Source organism: Gracilinanus agilis, chromosome 3 (assembly GCF_016433145.1).
Source record: "Gracilinanus agilis isolate LMUSP501 chromosome 3, AgileGrace, whole genome shotgun sequence".
Lineage (NCBI taxonomy): Eukaryota > Metazoa > Chordata > Mammalia > Didelphimorphia > Didelphidae > Gracilinanus > Gracilinanus agilis.
The window spans coordinates 503,345,971-503,362,328 of NC_058132.1; positions in this window are offsets into that span (position 1 = coordinate 503,345,971).

The window sequence follows — 16,358 nt, forward strand, 5'->3', positions numbered from 1 at the left end:
CAAAACACTCTGCTAAATGCTATGACTACAAAGAGTCATCACATATAAAAGGTTTAATCTGCAAGTCAGAAAAAAGGTCTCATAGTTCTTAAATATATATATATATATATACAAAGAACTGTGTCACTCTTGTATATATATATATATTTCCATCTTGTTTTCTAAAAAATAATTCATAGCTACTCTAGCAATGTAACATTAGGCTTGTTTCTCCATGTTCCTATAAGCATATAATTTAATTATCTTAGCCCATCTGGTTCTCAATAATCATGCATTAATAGGACTATATTTTGTTAGCTTGTTCTTAGGTAGCAGATACAATCTATTGCCAGATCCATAGTATTTTCAAAATTGAGTCTTTCCAGCTTTGTCATGCTCAGTGTGCCAGTACCACAACCTCTCAGGAATATAGAATTGCCTCCATGGTATGAAGAATTTTAAAGTAAGACTTTTTTTTTTTTTTTTTTTTAAACCCTTACCTTCCGTCTTGGAGTCAATACTGTGTATTGGCTCCAAGGCAGAAGAGCGGTAAGGGTAGGCAATGGGGGTCAAGTGACTTGCCCAGGGTCACACAGCTGGGAAGTGTCTGAGGCCAGATTTGAACCTAGGACCTCCCGTCTCTAGGCCTGGTTCTCAATCCACTAAGCTACCCAGCTGCCCCCTTAAAGTAAGACTTTTGCAGAATATTTATGCCCTCCAAACCATCATTGTCCCACCAGAAATTATGTTTGGGTTATGTGTATGCTCAAGCTTAGATATACTATTAACCTTGTAGGTATGTGGGCAGATATCTGTTATATTTAATTTATCAAAGGTTCTATTTATGTCCTTAACTTCTTATTTAGAATTTTCTACTTCTGAGAGGGGAAAGTTAATGTCCCCTCCTATTATTAGTGTTATCCATTTCTACCTTTTATTTCATTTAGTTTTTTCTTTAAAAATCTGGATGTTATAACACTTGATGCATACAAGTCCAATACTTTATTATCTATAGTACCCTGATACACACATGCATAATATAGTTATCCTGTTTATCCCTTTCAATTTTATTCATTTTAGCACTGTCAGAGATCACGACTGGTACCCCTGTCTTTTCTGAATCTGGAGCATAATACATTCTTCTTTAGCCTTTTACCTTCACTCTATGTGTGTCTCTTATTTTCACTGTTTCAAAAACCACATATTGTCTTCCTTGTGTGTTTCTTTCATGTAGAAAAGTTTGCCTATTCCTCTTCTCCTTTCCCCCTTCTCTCAAAGCATCCGTTTTTTCCTTCACTTTTTTGGAATGCATTGCAACATAACTAACTCATAACCATGCCATCTGTGTAACCTCCTTTTTAACTGCACTAATTAATAATGATAAAGTTCTAAAGTTGCATCAATTTTCCCACATAGGAATGTAAACAATTTAACCTTACTGAGTCCATTATTTCTTTTTCATATTTATATTTTATTGCTCAAGTCTCTTTTGAAACTCAAATTTTCTTTTGAGTTGTGGTCTTTTCATCAGGAAATCTTATGTGATCCTGAATGTGGATCCATAATATTTGAATTGGTTCTTTCTGGTTGCTTATATTATTTTCTACTTGTCCTTAGAGCTCTGGAATTTAACTATAATATTTCTGGGAGTTTTCTTTAGGGATCTCTTTCAGGAGATGATTAATGAATTCTTTACATTTCTGTTTTAGCCTCTGAATCTAAGATATTTGGAAATTTTCCTTTATGATTACTTGAAATATCGCTAGGCTTTTTTTAAATCATGGCTTTCAGGTAGCCCAATAATTCTTTTTTTAAAAAATTCCTTCTTTCCTCCCCACTTCCAGAGCTGACAAGCAATTCCACTGGGTTATACATGTATCATTGTTCAAAACCTATTTCCATGTTATTCATATTTACCATAGTGATCTTTTAACATCGAAACCCTAATCATATCCCTATCAAACCATGTGATCAATCAAGTTTTTCTTCTGCATTTCTGCTCCCATAGTTCTTTCTCTTAATTTCCTCTGCATTGTCTTGGATCATTGCATTGCTGCTAGTAGAAAAGTCTGTTACATTTGATTGTGCCACAGTGTATTAGTCTCTGTGTACAATGTTCTTCTGGTTCTGCTCCTTTCACTCTGCATCAATTCCTGGAGGTCTTTCCAGTTCACATGGAATTCTTCCAGTTCATCATTCCTTTCAGTACCATAGTATTCCATCACCATCAGATGCCACAATTTGTTCAGCCATTCCCCAATTGATGGAAATCTTCATTTTCTAATTTTTTTGCCACCACAAAGAGCAAGACTATAAATATTTTTGTACAAGTATTTTTCCTTATTTCTTTGTAGTCCAATAATTCTTAAATTATCTCTCCTCAATCTATTTTCCAGGTCAGTTGTTTCTCTGATGATATATTTCACATTTTCTTCCTTTGACTTTTGTTTCTTAATGTCTCTTGGGGTTATTAGCTTTCACCTGCCCTTTTCCAATATTTTCTTCAGTAAATTTTTGTGCTTCTTTTAACATTAGGCCAATTTCGTTTTTTAAAGTGTTAATTTCTTTTACATTTTTGTGCCTTTTTTACTAAGTTGTTAATTTGTTTTCATAACTTTCTTGTAGCACTGTCATTTCTTTTCCCATTTTTTCCCTTAAATTCTTTCAGGAATTCTTGTTGGGGTTGGATCCAATTAGTATTTTGCTTTGAGGCTTTGATTAAAGCTGTTTTCATGCTGTTGTCATCTTCTGAATTAGTGTCTTGGTCTTCCTTGCTACCTTATATTTTTATGGTCAAGTTTTTTTCCCCCTTCATTTTTCTAGCCTATTTCTTGACCTTCTTGAACTCCATGTTAAATTCGGATGCTGCTTACCTGAAAGTGATAAGCATTATTCCAAACTTCAGACTGTTTCTGCACTTCTCTTTTCAGAGCTAGTTCTGGAGGTCAACAAGTTTTTGGTTCTGCCAGGGTAGTGTGATCTAGGGAAATATGTAGTCACTGCTCTCCTGGTCAGTGCTATCACCCTTTGGTTCTTTGGGTCACCCAGAATTTTAATTCTTCAGAGATTGTGTTTTGTGGCAAGATTTGCAACCATATATCATGACCAGGAGAACATAATCATTGACATGATAAGTCTTTGTGCAGAAGAGAAGTTTGGGATTTTTAAAAGCATTGTACAATTTCTCAAATGCAATTTAGTTTGCAATTCCCCCTCTTATTCTAGGCCCAACTTATTGTCTATCTGCAGTGAATAGATGTTTGTAGTGATGTACTACCTCATTGGACTGGTTGTCCAACTCCATGTTATAGTCTGGACAATAGACATTTTCATTCATTCATTCTTTTCCTCTTGAACTGTCAGGTTGACCCCTTTTGAATAATCATATATATCACTCAAAAAGTCTTGCAATGTCGTAGGACTTCTAGAAATATTATGTTGAAGATGGCAAGCTGCCATTCTCCTTTTTATTGATGGATGAAAATAAACATTTCTAATGGTGACTTGGGAAGCATATCTACTAATAGTGCATTATTAACCCTGACTATAGTGATTCTGTTTCTCTTCTGTTTTCATCCTCTAATAGTAGTACTTATACAATCATTACCTTCAGATTTCCAACTTTTATACAAATTACCTTGAAGGTATTAGAAAGGCTTTATTATGTTTTTATCTTACCCTTTTTTGTTCATGGCTTTGATTTTTTAAGTTCCAGGCTCATCCCCACAGATTGTCACATGGATACTATAAAGTACACTGTGTTTTTATAGTAGATTCTAGTTATATAAATCTATGCAACATGAATTATTTGACAATGACAGACATATTGGGAATTCTGACATTTTATCAGGTTGAAATTAACAAGTGTTAAAATTCTGAAATATACCACAAATATGAGATTAGAAAATTGTTGACTTGCATGGAGTTCTCAGCTAGGACATGGACAATTCATGGTGCATTTTACTTGTAGAAACTTTTTAGCATTTTGTGGCTAATTGAGAAATGTTGATTTTTCATGAACTTATCTTGTTATAATTTATGTATATAAAGAGATTAGAATACAATAAAGGAACCACAAATGTTAAAGAATAAAAATTTTATCAAATTGTGAATTCATTAAGATGTTTCACTTAATCTGTAAGATGAGTTGGAAATTCTAAATTTGATCTACTTGTTCAAGGCCCACCTTTTTCTATGCTGATTATTTTTACATATTTTTTTAAAATAGACATTTTCAGGTGAGCAACTGCAATTCTTATATACCACCACTTGGTGATAGCATCACACCATACTTAAGGCAGTATATTATCTTTCCAGCTAGAAGAATGCTCCTGAAGTTATTTTCATGTGGACTAGATGAGGCTGAAAAGAACGCTGTGTGACGTGTGTGCGTGTGTGCGTGTGTGTGTGTGTGTGTGTGTGTGTGTGTGTGTGTATACTCAGGGGGACCTTAAAAATCTCCCAGTCCAGGGGTTCTTATCCTGGAGTCTTTGAATTAAAAAAAAATTGATACTTGTATTTGGATATAACTGGTATCCTTTATCATCCTAGGCATTTTCTTCTGTGCATTTAATAACATTCTGAAAAGGGGGCCATAGGTTTACCAGCCTCTCAAGGGGGGTCCATGAGGCAAAATGAAGTTCAGAGAAGTTTAGTAATGTGGCCAAAATGTTGATTTATTTAGTGGTAGAGCTCTGAATTGAGAAACTCAGGATTTCTTAATTTATAATCCAAAAACTTTTCTGTCATGAGACATTGTCTGGATGGTGTATATTCTTCATGGAATTCATCTATTGTGGTCTGGTTGTATGCTCATCCACCCATTAATTCATTCATACATTCATTCAGTAGCACTTAAGGAAGATGTACCTTGTATGAGAGAGTATGAGGTGCTGTAAGAGAAACGGGGAGGAGATGTGGATCCCATCCTCCAAAGAATACTTTAGTTGTAGATTTAAGGTACATATGCAAAATCCTGTCACACACATTGGTTCTAAGAACCAGGAATTACAAAGTGTTATTTACTTGACTAAAAGCTGCCCTGATACGTAGAAACTAATTACTACATATCAGGTGGGTCAGCTTCTGTTATTTCCCAAAGCTATCCTCAATAGTTTTGAATTTAGCTTCCACATATACCTATAGGCAGGGATGTTGTGAGGCTCAATGAAATGACTGTAAAAAGCACTTTTATAGATGTTAAAATAGATGTTAAAGCCATTTATTATTCTCAGCCTCTAGTCACCAGGCCTCCAGTCTTGTGATGAAATGTTTCTCTGAGCTTTACATTGCTCTTGCTAAACTCTGTATAAAGCAATACAGAGATGAATTGGTAAATGTTTAACAGGGATGGAGTGGGAGGAGGGAGGCCAAGTAGTATTTTATTTCAGAGGGTTTTCCTGATTATATGTATTTTTTATTTATTTCTTAAACCGCTTACCTTCTGTCTTTATAAAACCAGAAGAGTGGTAAGGGCTAGGCAATGGGGGTTAAGTGACTTGCCCAGGGTCACACAGCTAGGAAGTATCTGAGGCCAGATTTAAACCTAGAACCTTCCATCTCTAGTCCAGGCTCTCAATCCACTGAGCAACCTTGCTGCCCCCACTTTTAAATTTAATCTGCATTATTACTACTTTCTTAAGTCTAAATGACCAACAAAAAATAAATCTAAGACCTGATTTGTAGAGATTACTGAATTTTGAGGTATAAATGCTCACTTGGAGAACTGATCAGGGTTGGCTCCAGCTTACCCCATCTGAGATTCTTCTGACTACTATCAATCAATCCTTATTTAGTTCTTTTGGGCATTCTGCTATCAGTCTTTTGAGCAGCTTCATAGGATTCAGAAAGATATTAAAGCCATGGCAGGTGAGAAATTCCACAGGAAGGAATCAAAAGTGATTCATTTCTACATTCCTTAACTGGATTTGGATATAGGGTTTTTACTCCTAAATGATGCTACCTTTCTATGTCTAGCAGAGGCTATGATGCAACAATCATTTCAAATTAGAAGCTTATCATGAGCACAGATCTTAAGTATTAAAGATTTTGAAGGTCATCCAGTACCCAGCCTGTGATTATTTTGTTCACTCATTGGATTGTATATACCTCTTGGTGTCCATAGAAATTTCCAACCATCTGTGCTCTAGATGTGAAAGGTTTTTCCCTTATTCTCTTTTTGGGGCTAGGGTTCAGGGAATCTCCAAAATGCTTCATAAAAGACCTTTACTTGCACTCCCATGTGGCAAAAAGAGCCATCGGAATGAATGACAAGTGTGACTTTTGAAGGTGAACTTTTACTTTTCTGGCAGGCTCATCTTAAGAAATGGATAGATGACTGCATAAAACATTGTCTGGATCAGAGGTAGGCTGTGTACTTGAAAAAAAAATCTAGACATTTGGTTTTTTCACATATTTTCAAAACTGGATTTATCTAACAGGTCAGATTTCATCCTAATGGATTCTTGTGGATTGAGAAACATTTTATAAAAGTCATTGAGCTGGGGGCAGCTGGGTAGCTCAGTGGATTGAGAGCCAGGCCTAGAGACGGGAGGTCCTAGGTTCAAATCCGGCCTCAGACACTTCCCAGCTGTGTGACCCTGGGCAAGTCACTTGACCCCCATTGCCTACCCTTACCACTCTTCCACCTATAAGTCAATACACAGAAGTTAAGGGTTTAAAATTTAAAAAAAAATTATAAAAAATAAAAAAAAAGTCATTGAGCTGGTAGGGAAAAGAGAGCAAATTGGTAACTTGTGGTACTGGTAGTTGGGTAGGGGAAATTATTCTCTAATGATTTAAATAGCTTCTTTGAAGCAGTTTACCAGTGTTTTCAAAACATAGACCTTAGTAATAATTGGGGACTAGTGTTGTGAAAAAAGGCTAGAGAAAAGATCAAGCAGTCTTAGTGAATAAAAAGCTGCCTGTGCTGTAATTAAAAATGGAACCATAGCACTGGGAAGCATACAAAAGAGAAGCTAAAGTAATAACCAAGAAGTGTTAGTCTCAGTATACTTGGTAATGAGTAACATAGTTGCATTCAACTTATGTACGTGTGTGTGTGTGTGTGTGTGTGTGTGTGTGTGAAGAGATAGAGAATGAGAACAAGCAATTTAGTATATGGCAGCAAATATCTCCAGCCATTTCACTATTTGCAAATAGTTAGTTTGCATATGTTCCAGAAAGTGAGGTGGGAGACATAAATGCTTTTTTTTTTCTTGTTCAGGCTGTGTAAATTCTCAGTGCCTCTCATACAATGAACATCTTCCTTCTCCTCAGACTTTGTGTGATCCCGGAATCTCATCTTCCTCATATAATTGTTTGATTCTGCTTTGCTTGGTAGCGCTAATAAGAGGGACAGATTCAGTTGGCTTTCCCAGCAAGGTCATAGATAATAGTAATAATAGCTAGCATTTACATAGGGCTTTTAAAGTTTGCAAAGCATTTTAAATACATTGTCATTTGAACCTCAGGACAATCCTGTTATTGCTATTCTCTCTGTTTTTAAAAATTGCTATTATTACCTCTATTTTTTAAATGAGAAAACTGAAGATTGGAATGGTTAAATGACTTGCTCAGAGTCAAACAGCTCATAAATGAGGTGAGTTTTATATTTAGATCTCCCTGACTTCCAAGTCTACAAGAGGCATGCCCTCTAAATCTAAATCTGGCTTCCTGGTCCTGCTAGAATGCCCCTGAAGTGTTCCCTTTTGACTTTCTTCCCTTGGAATGAAGCAAGAACAGGAAATGGTTTTGTGGTGGAGAGATCTCCCTCTAATTATAGACATGCTTATGTATGAAGCCCTTCCTAAGAGTGTTTTCACCCTAATGGCTAGTTTTCTCAGGAACTCAGTCTTTGTTTTTATTTTACTTCATTTGGATAGAAATTCTGCTTTCTGCCTCTCTCCTGTTCAATATCTTTACCCACTGTAGTGAAAAATAAACTTATTTTTAATTGTTTCCATACTAAATAGTTCAGATCTTACTGCTCTTTCATATAGATTCCTCCACATCCTTTTTGGAAGACACTCTATCACTTTTATAGTTAAAGCTGTTTAAAAATATCATATTGTATCTTATGGGTGATTCAAGGGACTTTCAATGATACTCTGGATTATGTGGGATTTTCACTTCTTTGGTAACTAAGAAATTCCTCAGATGCAACTCCATTGCAAAGAACCCCCATTGGAGAGGGTTCAGAAGAGATTTGCCTTGAATTGGATTGGAAATGAGAACATTGAGGAAAGGTTAAAGGAAATGGAATTATTATTATTCTCTCAAGTCCTAAGCAAAGGGATTTGTGCTGGTTTTATGCTCTATGTGCTAGGAAAAAGAATGGCTTTTTTTTCCTTTTCCATTTCTACTGAGGACAGAATAAGAAGGTATGACCTAAAATAGCAGGGCAAAAGATTTACATTAAACAGAAGGAAGACATAATAATTCTCCACAGTGAGAGTTATTAAACAGTAGACTATGTTAAGAGAAGGTGTAAAATTACTTCTGAAGGGAATATTTGTAGAATTTAAAAAATAATATAGTTTAAGCTCCTCATTTTATAGAAAAGGAAATTGGGACCCAGAGACTGAAGCTAGGTCCTCTGACTAGAGCCTCAAAACCCAATCTCCATTCCTCTTTCACTCCCCTACCCCCAAACTTCCTCTCCACGGAGCTCTCACCTGAAGAGAATAATACTTTCTCCCCATTGCAATGAGCTGACAGAGAGGGAAGTGAGGCAATATATCCACTTTAGGGATAATGGATCATTGCTATTTCAGTTTATACCCTCTTTCCTTCATCCCTGCTCCATCACTTACAACCAACATTGCCTCACTACCATCATGCTGGGGGAATGGGAAGTCCTACACTCCTCCAAAGCAATAGGAACTCCAAAGTGGGGTTATATTAACCAGAACTCTCAGAATCTAAATGTAGTCTGGAGATCTACACCATGTGAGATGCCCAGAATCAATAGGCATGTACATGCATTGTATGGGCCGAGAAGGCATGAATAGGTACAGCCTGTACCACTGGAGGAGACACATAGATTAGATCAAAGATCCAGTAAGACAGTAACATACCTTGACATTGACAAAATCTAATAAAAAAATTCAAAGTACCCTCTTCTATTTCTAGAGGAGGGCTGTGGTTCCATTATATTATGTAGCTTTAATTTAATTTATTTAGACACTGGTTAAGGATCCAACTGGAGTGCTTTCTAGGAAAGTGTGTTTTCTTCTTCTTTTTGTTGTTGTTGTTTTTGAAGGAATTAGTTCTTGTGTTGTCTTTCTTGGAAGGTAATAAATAAGTACACCCAGTCATGTAAGCAAATCCTCAGTGGAGTAAGTAGCAAAAGTTCAGAAACAAAAAACTGATCTCTGTTCAAAGTCCTTTGTGTTCTTTGTATTATCCTGAACAACTTGTTTCATCTTTGGGGCTGAGTAACAACCCAGCAAACAGCAAAAATACTTTTGCCGCCTCACTAGGTTAATTACATCTTTCAAAGCCACAGTATTTATACCCCACATCTCCACTCCCTATTTAACAGCTGCATGTAGCATGATAACAATGAACACTGTACACTGCTGATATTTTCCGTCTTCTCTCGGCTTTCTATTTTACATAAAGTGGTGGACATGACTGTGTCTATTCATCAGATGAACGGTACTGGTCCTCTTCTGAGGCTTCCTGAACATTGAACTCATTTCCTTCTAATGTTGAATCCGCTGGGACATTCTCTTCTGTTGGTGTCTTGGTTCCTATATTTTCTTCAGATGGTTTATCCTGTACTTCTTGCTCTGCTGCTTGTGAATCCTGCAATATTTCCTCTTGTTCTTGTAGACTCTTCAATTCTGTCTCTGATTCTTTTACACTCTTCAAGTCTTTCTCCGATTCTTTGGCGCTCTTCAAGTCTTTCTCCGATTCTCTGGCGCTCTTCAAGTCTTTCTCCGATTCTCTGGCGCTCTTCAAGTCTTTCTCCGATTCTTTGGCGCTCTTCAATTCTTTCTCCGATTCTTTGGCGCTCTTCAATTCTTTCTCCGATTCTTTTGCGCTCTTCAATTCTTTCTCTGATTCTTGGGAACTCTTCAATTCTTTCTCTGATTCTTTTGCACTCTTCAATTCTTTCTCTGATTCTTGGGAACTCTTCAGTTCTTTCTCTGATTCTTTTGCACTCTTCAATTCTTTCTCTGATTCTTTTGCACTCTTCAAATCTTTCTCTGATTCTTGGGAACTCTTCAATTCTTTCTCTGATTCTTGGGAACTCTTCAATTCTTTCTCTGGTTCTTGTGAATCCTTCAAGTCTTTCTCTGATTTTTTCAAACCCTCCCCTTCCTTTGATTTCCGTGAAACTGATATTTTTGGTTCTTGAGAAATGATCTTTTCTGCTTCTATTTCCTTTTTCTCACGAGACTCTATAGCATCTTTTGCCCCTAGTGAGGATTCTCTTGCTTTTTTTTCTTCCATTTCTTTCATTTTGATCATTTCTTTCACTTCTGTCAACATTTGGTAATCCCTTTCCAATTCTTGTTCCAATCTTAGCATTCTTGACTTTACTGTTTCCTTCAGTTTAAACTCCATCAGTTCCAAATCTTCTGGGGTGACTTCACGTTTCTTCACAATCATGTTGCTTTCTTTCTCTATTAGCTTAGTTGTGTTCTCTATTTGCTTACTTGCATCTGCTGTCTCTTCTTCTAGGTTACTTATTACCTCTTTCTCTGGCTCTATTTGCACACTTAACTCTTCTGTCTCCTCTGTCTTACTAAACCATTCTTCCTCCTCCTTTAGTGGCGTGGAAGGTCCTGTTCTATATTCTGCACTATACACTTCCATGTCATCTTTTTTACACTTGATATTTTTTAACAATTTTTCACTTGACACTCTCATATCCATGTCTGTATACTTCTTTTGCCTGGACCTTAGTGTTCTTTTCCTTGGTGTTACCTTCCTTATTCTTGTTTCAACCTACAACAAAAAAAATATGTTTAAGAAAAAAAAAAATCTTTTTCTTGATTTAATCAGGATATTCAGTAAATGAGATTTTAAAAACATAAGACTTTTTTAACCTAGAGTTAAGCCAAAACATTTCTTAGTTTCAATTCCATTGTTAAGACTCTTTCTGATATATATTCAATACATATTTTTGCCTAAACACAGCGTGATAAAAATAGGTTGTCCTAAAAGTTTTAGTGCAATTTTAGGCCATTAAAGTTATTAAGCTATTAAAGCTTAAAACTGCCTAAGATATTAGGAACACCCTATGTAATTGAATGTTTCAAAGATGGTACTCTGAGAGTTTCTTTATCAGAAAGATTATTTTAGGTTTCAACGGTTGTTGTACTATGTTATAGATCTAGAAAGTTGAATTAAATCTCTTGAAATCTTGATGGACAATGTAAGTACTTTTGGTTACTAAATGATTGATGAAAGCCCATTTTCTCATAATGTATAACTTTCCTCTAAAAGTTGAGTCCTGGAGAGGTGATGGTAGCGGATAAAAAAATGAAAAATTCTAGTGAACTGAAAGTCTCAAATTTGCTGAGTTATCTTTAATTGGCCTCACTGAAGAATTTTGTAGAATTCCTTGGCCAATATTCTAGCACAAGAGCAGGTTCTATCATTTAAAATCTTTTATTTCCAGTACCTAGCACAGTGTCAAGCACCTAGAAAGGGCTTAATAAATGCCTGCTCAATTGAATGAAAGTTAAACAATGACTAACTTGGGAATTAAGGATGGAGTGTGGGTTAGCGACAAAGTGAATAGAGAATTAAAGCCCTTCCCTTAAAACAGAGAAAAAAAATACTCATAATACTTCTCAATGTAAAATTTAACCTGGCACAAGTAAGAATGAGACATCTTTAGGAAAGGAGGAATTGTGGTCACTCACCTGCAAAGGAAATTAACAAAGTTTGAATAATATAACCAAAAGTAAATGGTTGGTTCTTGTTTATCCTCTTATCAAGTATATTCTATAAAATGCACATATCAAGGAGGAAGATGGGATACTTGTGAGGAATCCAAGGATATACTAACTTTTCTAATTTTATATTGGATTCTCCAAGTTGATTATTTTTGTATATTCTGAGACTAGCAAAAATCCAGTGTCCATAACACTGTTCAATGCTGCTGTCAGAAAAGGTCATTTTCTCTAACTTTCTGTTTAGGTCTAAGTGTCTTTTTCCACTTTGACCCTCCTGAAGATCTAAATTCTTATCATTTCTAAACCTGCAAGTATTTAATTTGCTTGATTCTCTTCTCTTCTTTTTAGGAAGCATGTAACTTTCTTAATGGCACTCCCTTTTTGAGATATATTAATTCTCTCTTCATTTCAAGGCTGGCTAAGATTCTATATTTTAAAGCCTACATTTTAAATTTAGTAGGGCAGACATAGGGAGTGTCATCGCTAAGGAAAAACATATGCAGTTAGGCTTCAATAGAAGTTATTTCTACTCCCTTGTAAGGTCATTTATAGGGGAATATAATTTATATCTGTTATGCTGTAATCTTGGCTCTATGATTCCTAAGCCAGATCTTGCCATTATGGCAGTCACTGTCATTTCCCATATACAACACACATATAAGCCAAAAACTTTACAAATTAAAAAAAAATGTGTTTTTTTTTTAAACCCTTAACTTCTGTGTATTGGCTCATAGGTGGAAGAGTGGTAAGGGTGGACAATGGGGGTTAAGTGACTTGCCCAGGGTCACACAGCTACCCAGCTGCCCCTGAAATGTGTTTTTTTTTTAAAGGCATGGAGGATATATTTTTTGAACCCATCTTTTGATTTTGGAAGTTCCAAGTTGTATTTCTATTTGGAAACCACAAGAGGAGAATAATTGCTAATTATTTCCTTAATGCTTTCATTTTGTCTCCATTGCAAAGAGTACTAATAGCAAGGTTCCTTCCAAAGAGGCCCATCACTTGCATGGCAGGAAGTATTACAAGTGAAGTGACATGTATTGTTAAGGCTGTCTGGGAAACCTTTCTAGGAATCCAGTAGCTGCTTCTTTCCAAAGTTCTTACATTGACTTCTTTGGGAATTTTAAAATAATAGATTTGTATACTTGGATTATTTCTACATGCATATATATGTATACATAAGTATATATATACATATGCATATATATATATACATATATGTGTGTGTGTGTGTGTACATAATATTTGGTCAAAATGAATGGCAGGTCAAATAAAAATGTATTTTTCAGATGCTTCCATGATCACTTCTGCCCTCTGCTTTTCCCACCCCAACTCCCGCCTGTCTTATTTTGTTTCACCTGTCTTCTGTCTTGCTTCCTTTGTGCTATATCTTTTTTCTTCATATTATACAAGACGACCATGGGGCAATACAATAGATTTAGTGTACAAACACCAAGGGATAGATAGAACTGAAATACAACCAAATAAAGTACAAGGTTTTCTTCATTTCGGTTGAAACCAACATATTTGCTACCAGCATCAATCAAGACTAGTCTTCCCTTTCAACAAAAGGAACTTTTGGATAGATAACTAAAGTTCTTCTCTGTGTAATGTATGCAGTTTGAGTTCTTGCATGCATAGTACCTGAGATTTTTAGAGTTTATTAATAAACCATTTTTAATGTAAAAATGCAGAATACCTGATAAATTAAAATTTCCAAAGGCCACAGTAATGCTCTCATTATAAAATGAACACCTTAACAAACGTCAGTTTTTTCAGACTCATAAGATGTATTTCACAATAGTAGTTTTAAAATCATTCCAGGAAGCTTAAGAGAAGGACAGGTACTTTGAAAAAAACCTAATTTAAAGCCTTCGGGCAGTTGGGTGACTCAGCAGATTGAGAGCCAGACCTAGAGATGCAAGGTCCTGGGTTCAAATTTGGTCTCAGATACTTTCTTTTTTTGTGGGCAAGTCACTTAATCGCCATTGCCTAGCCCTTACCACTCTTCTGCCTTGGAACCAATATATAGTATTGATTCTAAGAGGGAAGATAAGGGTTTAAAAAAAGAAAGAAAATAATGTAGCTTAGAATGAGCAGAGCTTAGGCCTTGAAAAAATTTATGAACACTATAAACACTTTTGGTTTGGCCTTTGTACTCTGAAACATAAGCATTTCCCTTATGCAATCTGAATTTCAAATGTTTAATTTTGTAAGGTCTCATAAAAAGTTCTGACGTATATAGACAGGCAAAGTGAAGTAAAGAGTTATGCAGCTCTATAAAGAGCATTATTGCTATGAATAATGCCAGTCTCGAGAATCTAACCTTTCCTATACCCATCAACTTTTTCTTTAGTTGAAATTAGAATATGAAGGAGGTATCAATAATACAAATAGCTGATCTAAATCCTCACTTTGCTTACCCTTTGTGCACATACCTTATTAGTAGCTTATCTACTCTAGGTCTCTTTTGGGTAGCATAATATGAATATACTCTAAATTGTTTTGTGTTTGTGGTACATGCAAAGATGTTTTACTACAACAAGGTAAGCATTCATTTCCCCCGTGCCCCCCAAAATGTCCAAAAAACTGGATATAACTGTATTATTGAAACTATTCTGTTACTTGTGTGGGATAACTATAAGATATAATATAATAGAGACATTGTATATACATGTTTGATGAATCTGGTTGAAGCAAAATAGAAATTTCAAGTAAATATATAATAAAAATGAAAAGAAAACAACACTTTCATACTTACCACTATATCCTGAGAGCAACAACATGGTTGTGTAATTTCAGTTATAGAATTCCTGAGTTTTTCGTCCATTTCCAAATCATCACACCATCTTCGGAGATGGTACCAAGGCACACAGTTTACAAGTTTCTCTTGCATGGTTAGGTTTTCTCTGTTCATTCTCCGAAGTTCTCTTTCTCGTTTTGCCCTTAATAAACTAAAAAAGTTAGAACTGTCCATTCAGATACGGGTAAACAACTTGTTTTATAAATTCAATATAACTAAATTATAAAATTAACAAAATCCTTATACATAGACTTCAAGATGCCTTCCCCAGATAACTCATTGTCTTTGTTATCTAGTAACTAATAGCTTGCATTACTTCATTTGATCTCAAAACAACCCAAAAATAGTATCCTTCATCTATATCTGTTACATTTGTCTAATTCCTGAGAGAGTAACATTTAGGTTCCTACTATTATGATGTTACTATCTCTCTGTTTATATCTATTCAATTAAATTGATTTTTATTTTGTGAATTTAAATCTGCCATTGGTTTAATATAGTTTAACATTTAACATATTAATATCTATATTATACATCTGTTTTATGTTTTATATAGTTGTTATCTCATGCGAATTTTAATTTTTTTGTCAGGCAACATATTACAATTCCCGGTTGTTATGGTTTTTGTTGTTGTTCACCTAAGACAAAGTTACAGCCTTTCATTTTTATTCTGCATGTATATCACTTTTTTTGATAGATTTCTTGTATGCAATAGATTTCTGAGTTTTGTTTTCTTAGCCATTGTCACTTTCATTTTATTGGATTAGTTAGCCCAGTGATGGCAAACCTTTTAGAGACTGTGTGCTGTGCCCTACCCCCACATAAGTGCCCCCAGCCCCTGCCTGCTACCTTACCCCACACAGGGGAGGGAGAAAGTGCTCCCATTGAACCGCTAGGCAGAGAGGTGGGTGAGAAAAAAATGTCCTCAGGCACAGTGAAGAGGGGGAGGGGAGCAGGCCTGCCCAAGTCCCTTTTTCTTTCTAGTAATGAACACTGTGGGCTATATGCCCACAGTGAGTGCTCTACGTGCCCTCTTTGGTATGTGTACCATATACATCATGGTACACATTTTGACATTTAAAGTTTGTTAAGCTTTTCCTCCCACCAATTTGTTTCTTTAATATAAATATATATGTATATATATATATATATAACATATATATAAATATATAAATATAATTTGAAAAATTATCTTCCTCTTCTAAGTTAGTTTTTTCCCCTCTTTTGTACCTTGTCTTTTACTAACTCTTCAAACTCTTAATTTTCTTTTCTTTTATTGTGCCTTTTTCTATTGTTTTTTTTTTTTTTTTTGCTTTTCTTTCTTTCATTTTCTCTTCTTGTCTCTTCTGAATTTTATTTTCTGCTTTGCTCTCTCTGTACCTTTCATTGGATTAAAGTGTTAGAAGTATCAGTTTGAACTTTATTTTCTAAATGGTAACTATGTTGTTACTTGTAGATCTTGTTTTATTCTATCTTTCTGCTCTGCTTTCTTAGAAATAGTTTGAGTGATTATCTGTGAAAATTTAGCTAATCTCAACAATACAATGATCTGGGACAATCCTGAAAGACTTTTGTGACTGGGAATGCTATCCACTTCCATAGAAAGAACTGTTGGAGTTGTCTTTGACAGTGTATTTATGCTGTTATTTTGGGGTTTTGAT